Genomic DNA, 12823 nt, shown 5'->3' on the forward strand with positions numbered 1-12823 from the left:
ACCCCCACTTTTTTTCTTCTGTAAGTCAGCTTATACAGTGAATAAATTTCCATTTCTGATTCTTGTGCATTCCCAAATGAGGTCCTGGTAAACCTAAATTCTTATCTACTCTTTATTGATTCTTGCAAAACCTCAAGCTAGACCCAAAGAGAATTGTCACAAGCGATAGTAGAGAATCTGAGAATTATATTGGAGGCTGGTCACAAGATGGGACTCTAAGGAGCAGTTATAGATGATGTGAATCATGAGCCATGAAGAGATACAAACATTAGTGAACATGGAAACAGAACTGGTTTTTCAACAGCATTCAAATTAAGAAAACATCTGTCAGTGGGGAAGAAACTGAGCCCTTCCTATTAAGCTAATATGTCAAGGAGCATAAAACAAAAGATGAAATTAGGATTCCAGGTCAGGGTTCGGGGTAAAGCAGAAAACAAAAAAGAGAAGTAATATGAGAGGCAAATGAGGGAGAGGCTGGTGCCCAAGAGAAGCCCCATTGTTTGGGTTTGTGGGTTAAAATTAGCTCACCCAGAGAAACAGATTACCAGAAAAAGGAAATAACCTGGAAACTGACCCCATCAGTTTGCATTCTATACTATTAGAAAGAAAAATAAAATGAAAAGAAATATGTACATATCCCTAAAAGTTCCACTTTTTCTTTTTTATACAGATTTTCTTTTCATATGGAGTTGAATACATTTTTATTTCTTATGTCAAGGTATTCCTACGAAGTTTATAAACTGGTCTTGATACTTGCACAAATTTCAGAAGCACAGAAAATATTATATGACAAATAGTAATGAGCATTTCTTAAGCACCTACTAGATGCCAGGCACTGTGATAAGAGCTTCACATACTCTTCTTTTTTACAGGACAACTCTTTTATTTAAATATAGTTGGTATACAATATTATATTCATTTCAGGTGTACGATATAGTGATTCAGCATTTTTACACCTTACAAGTGATCACTCTGTTAATTCTAGAAATTATATGTCATCATGTAAACTTATCACAATATTATTGACTATATTCCCCTTCTCCTCTTTTTTAAGTGTTGATTTGTTTTACAGTTGACATTCTAAGAGCTTCACATATGCTATTTCTAATTCACAAAACATCCATCTGAGGTAGGTAATATTTGCCTATTCTAGATAAAGAATCCAAGGTTTCGAGTTTAGGTAACTTAGAAAAAGGCACAGAGCTGGCAGAGGATATAGCTAGGATTCAGGTTCACCTAAGCCCTTTCTGCTCTGCAAGGGCAGAACTTGTAGAACCAGACTCCAAAAGAGGGATAGGTACCTTTTTCTCTAAAAACACCCAAGAGAGCACTTGGCAGAAGAGATTCTTTGGTCCAAGTCATTAAAGTCTATATGTGCTTGTCTTGGAGTTTTGGCCTGGGAGGCAGGTTTTAGGTGTAGCACACACCTAGGGCCCTATGAAGCTGCTCTCTGGAAATGCCTGCCAGTGGATGCCATCTTTGTGTTCTCCCTCTGCCTTACAACAGCTCACTGGTATCTCCCCCACAAAAAGAGCTTATACGCTTGTCTGGAGACCCAATGTTTGCAACTGCTGTCCAGTGGACACTTCCATACTGCCTGGCTCTAGTGGTCAGTGAGGCTTACACTTGTTGTCCCACAGGACTGCATATATTTACATACTTTAAAAGCTGTTGCCTGAGAGTCTTGCTTCCAATCAACCTGAATCTAGGTGCTGACTGAGATCCTGCCTTTTGGTATACTGACAGATCTTGACACACCCTCAACTACTAGGAACTATTAAAAATATAATAGGCTGCTTGGACAATCAAAAAGGTTTGAGAGACAATCAAGAGCTAAAGAAGAGTTGAACAAGATCTGTTTTCTACACGAGGCCACTCCTTCAAGACTTGGAGAAGTGGCTGTTGCATTAAATGCATAGAAACCAATGCAGAGAGTCAAACAAAATGAAGAAACAAAAAATGTTCTAAACAAAAGTACAGGTAAAAACCTTAATGAAATGGAGATAAGTAATTTACCTGATAAAGAGTAATAGTAATAAAGATGCTCACTGAACTCAGGAAGAGAGTGGATGAACACAATGAGAACTTTGACAAAGCGATAGAAAATATAAGAAAGTACCAAATTGAAGTCACAGAGCTGAAGAATACAATAACTGAACTGAAAAATATATTAGAGAAGTAGCCTAGATGAAGCAGATGAAAGCATCAGTGAACTCAGAGACAAGAAGTGAAACTCATCCAATCAGAACAGCAAAAAGAAAAAAAAAGAATGGAAAAAAAGTGAAGATAACTGAGGGACTTACACCAACATTCACATTATAGGAACCCCAGAAAGAAAAGAGAGAGAAAGGGGCAGGAATTCTATGTGAAGAAACAATGGCTGAAAACTTTCCTAACTTAGGGAATGAAACAGACATCCAGATCCAGGAAGCCCAGAAAGTTTCAAACAAGATGAAAACAAAGAAGGACCTACACTAAGATACATTACAATTAAAATGTCAAAAGTTATAGAGCAGAAAAAAATGGCATAAATGATACAGTCTCTGTTGAACCCTCTGGTGACCAAATCAAAGTTGTGACAGAAACAAGGAGCAGCAGCAAGGAAAAATTGCCTGAGATCTAGATGAACAAGCCATACAACTAGGGAGAAGTCCAAGAAATCACCCTGCAATGGCAGAAGGTAGGACAGGGTGAGGATGCAGGGTGCCCGGTCCTGAGCAGCTGAGAAGATGGAGGCTGCAGCAGCAGCAGCAGCAGCAGCAGCAGCAGCAGCAGCAGCAGCAGCAGCAGCAGCAGCAGCAGCAGAAGCCTCTTAAAGGGGCCACGTCTGCAAAGGAATTTTCGCCATGACGGACCTGCTTGCTCTGAGCACCAGTGCCTGCTTGGCTGCGCACAGGGGGCACCAGGGATTTGCAGAGAGACATTTTCAGAGTGAGGGCCGAGGCGAGACTTGCTCGGTACAGAACTGCCAGAGGTCCATTGTTCCCTGTTGAGCCCTCCCTCCTACCAGTGCAACGAACGCAGTGCCCACATCATCAAACTGGCTAACAGAGGTTGCTCCGCCCAGAGGATTCCCTGAAACCCCACCTACCCCAACTCATGGCCCCACCCAAGCCACATCCAGGTGTATCCACAGCGAGTCAGATTCGCCTTGCTGAGACTCACACTGCTGGAGGCAGCTGGCCTCGGTTTCTGGTGTGGCCTTTTGAGGCAACTATAAGCACAGCATCTGTGGATTGCTTGCTGAATCTTAACAGGAGGAACATGGGCTTGAGCTAAATTTGGCCTGCAGCTGAACCCCTCTCAGGACTGTGCCACTGGACACCTACTTCACACATCCGCACTAATAAGACTGGGAGAATTAGGAGCTTTGCTTAGTGCACAGAAAGGCAGCCAAAATGGGAAGACAAGCAAAAACCATATGACAGAACAGAACAGAGATCCAGATATAATGGAGCCAAGTAATCTAACAGATGCAGAGTTCAAAACACTAGTTACAAAGATGCTCAATGAACTTTTGGGAAATGTAGAGAACTCCAACAGAGAGATAAAAATGGAAATGGAAATTATAAAAGGGAACCAACCTGAAATGGAGAACACATTATCTGAGATGAAAAGTATATTAAATGGAATGAACAAAGGAATAAACAAAATGAATAAAGAAGAGGATCAAATGTCCTATCTAGAGAACAGGAAAGCCAATCAGGACACTCAATCAGAATGGCAAGAAAAAAGATGCCAAGACTATAAAAATAATTTAAGAAGGACAAAAGACACTATTAAGGCTCCAAATATTTGTCTGATCGGCGTAACATAAGAAAATCAAGATGTTGAACAGCTGTTTGAAGATATAATATTGGAAAACTTCCCTAACGTGGTGAAGAAAATGGACATAAAACTCCAGGAAACTCAGAGAATTCCAAAAATCAGTGATCCAAAGAGGCCCACACAAGACACATCATAATTGAAATGCCAAAGGTTAAATACAAAGAAAGAATATTAAAAACAGCAAGAGAAAAAGAAATAATTACTTATAAAGGAACACTCATGAGACTGGCAGCTGATTTCTCAAAAGAAACTATGCAGGACAGAAGGGCTTGTCAAAAAATATTTGACAGGATGAAGACCCAGGATCTACAATCAAGAATAATTTATCTAGCATAGCTATCATTTTGAGTTGAGGGACATATAAAGAGCTTCCCAGACAAAATAAGCTAAAAGAATTATCACCACCAAGCCAGTATTACAGGAAATGTTGGAGGGACTTCTTTAAGAAGAAAAAACATGTATCAAAAACAGAAATAAAGAATGGTAACAACTACATTCCTATCAATAAGTACTTTAAATGAAAAAGAATTAAGCACTCCAGCCAAAAGATAGAATGGGTGAAAAGATAAGAAAACAAGACCTCTACATATGAAAAGGGAGGAGATGGAAAAAGATATTGCTTTGATGGACCTAGAAGGTATTAAGTCAGACAGAGAAAGATAAACACTATACCATTTCACGTATATGCGGAATTTAAGGAATAAAAAGAACAAACTAATAAAAAACAGACTCACAAATATAATGGACAATTTGGTGACAAATAGAGGGGAGGGGGTTTTGGGGGCTGGGAGGGTTAAAGAAGTACAAATTAGTAGCTGATAGATGGTGACGGGATGGGAAGCACAGTACAGGGAATGCAATTAGCATCAATACCTTGGCTAGGTGGAGGGTCAGGGGGGGAAGGGAGCAATTGGGAGGATCATTTTACTAACAATATAGATGTCTAACCAATGTACTGTATACTTGATACTAATTAAAATTTTTTAAAAAATGAATGAACCACCAAAAAAAATATGTCAAAAGTTAAGAACAAGGAGTCTTAAAAGCAGCAAGAGAAAAACAACTTACGTACAAAGGAAGTCCCATAAGATGATCAGCAGATTTTTTAGCAGAAAATGCAGGCCAGAAGGGAGTAATATATTCAAACTGCTGAAAGATTAAAAAAAAAAAACCTCCCACCAAGAATACTCTACCCAGAAAAACTGTCCTTCAGAATTGAAGTAAAGTTTCCCAGATCAACAAAAGCTAAAGGAGTTCATCATCACAAAATCAGCCTTATAAGAAATGTTAAAGGGACTTGATGCTGAAAAAGGGTGCTAAATAGTAAAAAAAAGAGAGGTACAAGATGGTGGTGTAGAGAGACCCTGAACTCACCTCCTCCCATGAACACATCAAATCTACACCTACAGACAGAGCAATTGCCTGTGAAGCAGTACCAAGGGCTTACTGAACAGCTGTGTGTGTGCGTGCGCACACACACACACACACACACACACACACACACACACACAGAAACCACATAGAAATGGGTAGGACTGATGGAGGCATGGTATTGTGAGAATTGCACCCAAACACACACCCAACTGGCAGTAGGGTAAGATCACTGAGGAGCTTGCATAAACTCGCTTGCTCTGGGCATAGTGAAAAAACAGTGGTTTAAAGAGCACCTAGATAATATGGGAAGGAAATTCGTTAACTAACCCTAGAGCATCTGTCAAATAGGTGGGGAACTACAGTAACTCTCCAGTGTTGCTATTTGTTGTACTCCTCACCCCTACACACATACACAAACACACCTTGATAGCTTGAGTAGGAGCACAATCCAGGTGCTCCAACCAAATAACCAAAGCTACCTCAGTGCACATCAAGACCCAGGCTCACACCAGCTCCACAGCTTGTCCCCATGATTCCCCATAGCTCATCTGTTCTAGCTACAGCTCTCACTCCAGGCCAGCTTGTCTCCAGGACTTCTCACTGCACATACCCACTTCAGCTGTAGCTCCTATCCTTAGCACAGCTTGCACGGCTTGCCCCTGGTACTCCCTGCAACTCACACCCACTCCAGTTAAAGCTCTGGATCCTGGCAGACTTGCCCCCATGACTCCCCTTGGATGGAACCTGCTCCAACTACAGCTCCAGCTGGCCTGCCAAGGCAGTCCCAGTGCCACTTCCACCAGTACTCCTTGTGGTCTGAGCCCACCCTAACTACAGCTCCAACTGGCATGCCAAGGTGGAGCTGCATAAACTGTACCAGGGACGCCCCATAGCTCAAATCCACTCTAGCTAAAGCTCCAGGCCCCAGCGAAGCTTACCCAGGGACTCCACATGGCTTGTGCCCACTCCAGCTCCAAAAGACCTGCCAAGGAGGACTGAGTCTGGCTTGCCCCTGGGTCTCTATGGCCCACTCCTGCTATAGTTCCAGCCCTACTTGGCCTACCAAAGATCCTGGCACATGCAGTCTACAAAGGGAAGGTCCTAAACAAGACCAGTTCTTCAAGAACAGGAAAGTTTGTTGTTTTGCCTAATTGATGGAAACAAACATAGAGAAATAGCCAAAATGAAGAGATAAAAAAATATGTCCAAATGAAAGGACAAGACAAAACCCCAGAAGAACTAAATGAAGTGGATCAACAAATTCAAGAGAGAAATAGATAAATTTAGTGAGAACTTCAATAAAGAGATAGAAAATATAAAAGAACTAATCAAAACTGAAGAATACAATAATTGAAGTGAAAAATATACTAGAGGGAATCAACAGTAGATTAAATGATGCAGAAGAATAAGTAAGCAAGCTGGAAAACAAGGAAGTAGAAATCACCCAATCAAAACAGAAAAAAAGAAAAAAAATTAAATGAGAATAGTTTAAGGGACCTCTGGGACAACCTTGAGCATACCAACATTCAAATCATAGGTCCCAGATGGAGAAGTGAGAGAAAGAGAAAGAAAACCTATTTGAAGAAATAATGGCTTAAAACTTTCCTAACCTGGTAAAGAAAACAGACATCCACATCCAAGAAGCACAGAGTCCCTACAAGAAAAATCCAGAGAGGCCCACACCAAGACACATCATAATTAAAATGGCAAAATTAAAGATAAAGGGAAAATTATAAAAGCAGACTAAGAAAAACAGCTAATGGTGTACAAGGGATCCCCTGTAAGACTAACAGCTGACATTTCAGCAGAAATTTTGCAGGCCAGAAGGAAATGGCACAATATATTAAAAGTGATAAAAGGGAGAAAACCTATAACCAAGATTACTCTACCCAGTAAGGTTATCATTCAGAATTGAAGGAAAGGTAAAGCTTCCTATACAAACAAAAGCTAAAGGAGTTCATCACCACTAGACTGGCATTACAGGAAATGTTAAAAGGACTTCTTTAAGTGGAAAACAAAAGGCTAAAAGTAAAAATAAGAAAATATAAGAAAGAGAAAAATCTCACTGAGAAAGGCAAACATTTAGTAATAAAAGTAGTGGATCAATTATAAAGATAGTATGAAGGTTAGAAGACAAAAGTAGTAAGACTATGTGTAATTACAGTAATAAATTAAGGATTACACACATATGCACACATGCAAAAAAGATGTAAAATGCCAAAAATATAAATGAGGAGGTAAGTAAAAAATGTAGTGCTTTTAAATGTATTCAAACTTAAGCAACCATCAATTTAAAATAGACTGCTACAAAGATAACTTGTCATATATTAATCTCATGGTAACAACAACAAAAAAATCTATAAAAGATACACAAAAAATAAAAAAGGAACCCCAACAAATCACTAAAAAATGTTATCAATGGATGAAAGAAGAAAGCAAGAGAATAAGAAAGAGAAAAGAACTACAAAAACAACCAAAAAACAATTAGTAAAATGGCAATAAATACATACCCGATAAAGGGATCAATCCAACATGAGGATATAACACTTGTAAACTTCTACGCACCCAATGTAGGAACATCTAAATATATAAAGCAAATATTGATAGACATAAAGGGAGAGATCGACAGTACTAGCAAGGGACTTTAACACCACATGTACATCAATGGATACATTATTCAGACAAAATCAACAAGGAAACAGTGACCTTAAATCAAAGGTCCCAACATTTTTGGCACCAGGGACAGTGCTCCTATGAGAATCTAAGCCGTCATGATCTGAGTTGGAGCTGAGGCGGTGATGCTAGCACTGGGGAGCAGCTGCAAATAAAGATGAAGATTTGCTGGCTCACCTGCCACTTACCTCCTGCTGTGCAGCCCAGTTCCTAATAGGCCATGGACCCGTATTGGTTCATGGCCCAGGGGTTGGGGACCCCTGCCTTAAATGACACATCAGACAAGATTAACTTAATAGATATTTATAGAACATTGTACCGCAAAAGAGCAGAATACACATTCTTAAGTGAACATGAAACATTTTCGATAGACCACATGTTGGGCAACAAAACAAGTCTCAGTAAATTAAAGAAGACTGAAATCATATCAAGCATCTTTTCTGATCACAATAATGTGAAACTAGAAATCAATTAGAAGAAAAAAAGTAGAAAAACACAAACAGGCGGATGCTAAACAACATGCTACTAAACAATCAATGGGCTAATAAAGAAATCAAAAAGGAAAGTAAAAAATATCTTGAAACAGACAAAAATGGAAACACAATGACCTCAAATCCCTGGTATACAGCAAAAGACTTCTAAGAGGGAAATTCATAGTGATACAGGCCTACCTCCAGAAACAAGAAAAATCTCAAACAATCTAACCTTACATTAAAAGAAACTGGAAAAAGAAAAACAAAGCCCAAAGTGAGTAGAAGAAAGAAAATAATAAAGATCAAAGTGGAAATATATGAAATAGAGACTAAAAACAAAACAAAACCACAATAGATCGATGAAACTAAGAGATGGTTCTTTGAAAAGATAAATAAAACAGAAAAACCTTTAGCCAGACTCATTAAGAATAAAAGAGAGAGGGCCCAAATAAATACAATCAGATCTGAAAGAGAAGTGAAAACTAACACCACAGAAATACAAAGGATCATAAGAATACTATGAACAATTATTATATGTCAACAAACTGGACAACCTAGAAGAAATAGATAAATTGCTAGAAATGTATAGTCATTCCAGCTGAACCAGGAAGAAACAAAATATGAATAGAAATAGAACTAGAAATAAAATTGAACTAGTATTCAAAAATCTCCTCACAAACAAAAGTCCAGAATCAGAGAGCTTCACTGGTAAATTCTACCAAACATTGAAAGAGATTTAATACCTATCCTTCTCAAACTCTTCCAAAGAAATTGAGAGGAGGGAACACTTCTAAACTCATTTTACAAGGCCAGCATTATCCTGATACTGAGATCAGACAAAAATGCCATAAGAGAGGAAAATTATAGACCAATATCCCAGATGAACATAGATGCAAAAATCCTTCACAAAATAGTAGTAAACCTAATTCAATAATACAGTAAAAGTATCATACACCATACACCGAGATCAAGTGAGACCTAACTCTGGGATGCAAGGATGATTCAATATCCAAAAATCAATTAACACAAAATATCATAATAAAAAAATGAAGGATAAAAATTATATGATCACTCCTAGGTACAAAAATGCATTTGACAAAATTAAACATCCAGTTGTGATGCCCATTCTCACTAGTTTATTCAACATAGTATTGGAAGTCCTAGTTAGAGCAATCAGGCAAGTAAAAGAAGTAAAAGGCATCCAAACTGGAAAGGAAAAAGTAAAACTGTCATTATTTTCAGATGGTATGATACTACATAGATGAAACCTAAAGTCTCCACCAAAAAAACTTTTATATCTGATAAATGAATTCAGTAAAGTAGCAGGATACAAAATTAATATTCAGAAATTGGTTGCATTTTTATATATCAATAACAAACTATCAGAAAGAGAAACTGAGGAAACAATCCCATTTGCAATTGAATCAAAAAGAATAAAATATCTAGTAATAAATTTAACCAAGGAGGTGAAAAATCTGTACACTGAAAACAACAAGACATTGATGAAAGTAATCAAAATACAAATAAGTGAAAAGATATTAAATGCTCATGGATTGGAAGAATTAATATTATTAAAATGTCTATACTACCCAAAGAAATATACAAATTCAATGAAATCTCTATTAAAATTCCAATGGCATTTTCTACAGAAATAGAACAATCCAAAAATTTGTATGGAACCAAAAAAAAACCCTGAAAGCCAAAGTAATTTTGAGAAAGAACAAAATTAGAGGCATCATACTCCCTGAGTTCAAACTATATTACAAAGCCTATAGTAATTAAAACCATACAGTATTGGCATAAAAACATAGATTAACGGAACAGAATAGACAGCCAAAAATAAACCTACCCACATATGTTCAATTAATTTATGACAAAAGAGTCAAAAATATTCAATGGAGAAAGGACAGTCTTTAATAAACTGGGAAAACTGGACAGCAACATGCAAAAGAATGAAACTGGACCAAATACACGACAATTAACTCAAAATGGATTAAAGCCTCAAATGTAAGACTTGAAACCATGAAACTCCTAGAGAAAAACATAAGCGGTAAGCTTCTTGACATGGTCTTAGCAATAATTTTTTTTCCCAAATCTGACACAGCAAAAGGAACAAAAGGATAAATAAACAAGTGAGACTATATCAAACTAAAAAAGCTTCTGCATTAACAAAATGGAAAGGCAACCTACTGAATGCAAATCATATATCTACTAAGGGGTTAATAATCAAAATATATAAAGGATTCATACACTCAATAGTAAAAAAAGAAAATAAGAGAATCACATTTCAAAATGGGTAGATCTAAACAGATATTTTCCAAAGAAGACATACAGACGGCTGACCGGTGCATGAAAAATGCTCAATGTCACTAACCACCAAGGAAATGCAAATCAAAATGAGGTATCACTTCACACCTGTCAGAATGGCTATTACCAAAAAGACAACAAATAACAAGTTTTGGCGAGGATGTGAAGAAAGAAAACTCTTGTGCACTGTTGATGGAATGTAAATTGATGCAGCCACTATATAAAACAGTATGGAGGTTCCTCAAATTATTAAAAATAAAACTATCATATGGCCCATCAACCTATTCCTGGGCACATATATCCAAAGAAATGAAAACAGTAACTTGAAAAGATATATGCACTCCCATATTCGTTGTAGCATTATTTACAATAGCCAAGATATGAAAACAATTTAAGTGTCCATCAACACTTAAATGAATAAAGAAAATGTGAGAAATATATATTCCTAGGTGTGTGTGTGTGTATGTACATATATCACATTTTCTTTATTCATTCATCTGTGTGTGTATACACACAATGAAATATTATTATTCAGCTATAGAAAAGAAGGAAATCTTGCCATTTGTAATATCTAGGATGGACCTTGAAAGCATGTTAAGTGAAATAAGTCAGATAGAGAAAGACAAATACCATATGATCTCACTTATATGCCGATTTTACCAGTAGTTTGGGTCGGGGGCAGAGACTGGAATACTGGTTCTCAGTGCAAACCCTCAGATTATTCACTATGAGGTATTAAAGGCAGCTGTTAAATTTGAAATTTTACTAGAGAGATGTAATAAATTCACTTAATGTTCATGAGCGCTCGGTGTAAAATATTAAGGATATGAGACCTGAAACAGCTAAGAGTTGATGGTGGAGAAAGCCTGGATGGGACCTCAGTAGGAGACAAAGGCATGCAGTACAAACATGAGGGATTTGGAAAGAAATGAGATTAAATCTGATTCAGAGAAAGGGCCCAAATTACTTCATAGTTTAATTTTGGACGCTAGTTGGGGATTTTATTGGTTGATTTTTATATTCGGTATCATCCTGTGGGATCTATTGAAAATAAAACTATGGAACACACTGCAGCAGAAATTGGTCCAGACCATCCAAAAATAAGTCAGTTGAAGTTGCTAATATCTCCCAGGGCTAAAATTAAAGTATATTTTTGAAAGCTTAAGATTTGCCCCCCTTTTATCAGTTTTTACTTTTTTAAGGAAGCATAGCTGATCAATGATTAAATGAATAATTAGGCACTTCTTCTGCCAGTTTCTTACTTGATAGTTTAATAACTTACCTTTGGATCTTCCTTCTGTTCAATAAATGATGAAGTTCAGGAGACTTAAAAAATAACATATTTTATGGTAGTTAAAAATATTATAACCCTGAAGTCTACACACTTGAACATGTATGTGCTTGAATAAATACTCAAGTGTTTTATCTTTTTTTAACTTTCCAGCTAATCCTAAGATTCTCTGAATTTTCTCAAGTAAATAAAATTTACTGTAGGCTGAGGTCTCCTGAGTCCTAATCCTGAGTCAGCACTGACCTAATGCCTGGTTATTTAGGAAAGACATTTAACATTACAAAGTTCAAATTTTTCATTTACTAACCATTCTCTCCTTTGGAGCTTATACCCTGGATCAATAAATGTCTGCTTCTGAGCATTTGGAACACGTCTACTCTGGCAAATAGATGCAATTCTATAATCATACTTCATTTACCAAAATTCTGAAACATCAAATCTCCTTTCTGCAGGGGGTGGGGTATTGATGAGTGAAGGGGGCTGTAATATATAACTAACAAATCAGTATCAATGCTAAAATTAGTAATATCTCAGGTGGTGGTGGGCAAACTGGAAAATTAGTTTATAATTTTGTTTAAAAATTTAATATTATATCCTATGAATTCTAGAAACATAAACATGCAATCCAGAGGTATTCAAAAGTCAAAGCTTCTTCTCAACTGCTCTCATTTTGCCATACATTGACTGGGTACAGAAAAGCTGTCAACAGTCAAGTGGGGCTTTCCATCCCCAAAATATCTGTTTTACTCAGGCTCAAAAACACAACTGCTGAACTTAAAAATCATTCTCTGTACCCTTGCCAAATGTTTGTTAAAGTGTTTCAGCATATAGTTGTGAAAACAAATAAAAGAAACTTTATTTAAAATGAAGTCGATGG

At 37.2% G+C, this 12823-nt stretch overlaps 1 protein-coding gene across 1 annotated transcript in view; it reads right to left on the minus strand.

The window, feature by feature from the left end:
- Positions 1-12823, minus strand: part of FBXL13 (F-box and leucine rich repeat protein 13) — a 260635-nt gene that overhangs the window by 156107 nt on the left and 91705 nt on the right. The gene's annotated exons all lie outside the window — the stretch shown is intronic.

The sequence above is a fragment of the Pteropus medius genome, unplaced genomic scaffold (genome assembly GCF_902729225.1).
Source record: "Pteropus medius unplaced genomic scaffold, Ma_sr-lr_union100, whole genome shotgun sequence".
NCBI classification, from domain to species: Eukaryota; Metazoa; Chordata; class Mammalia; order Chiroptera; family Pteropodidae; genus Pteropus; species Pteropus medius.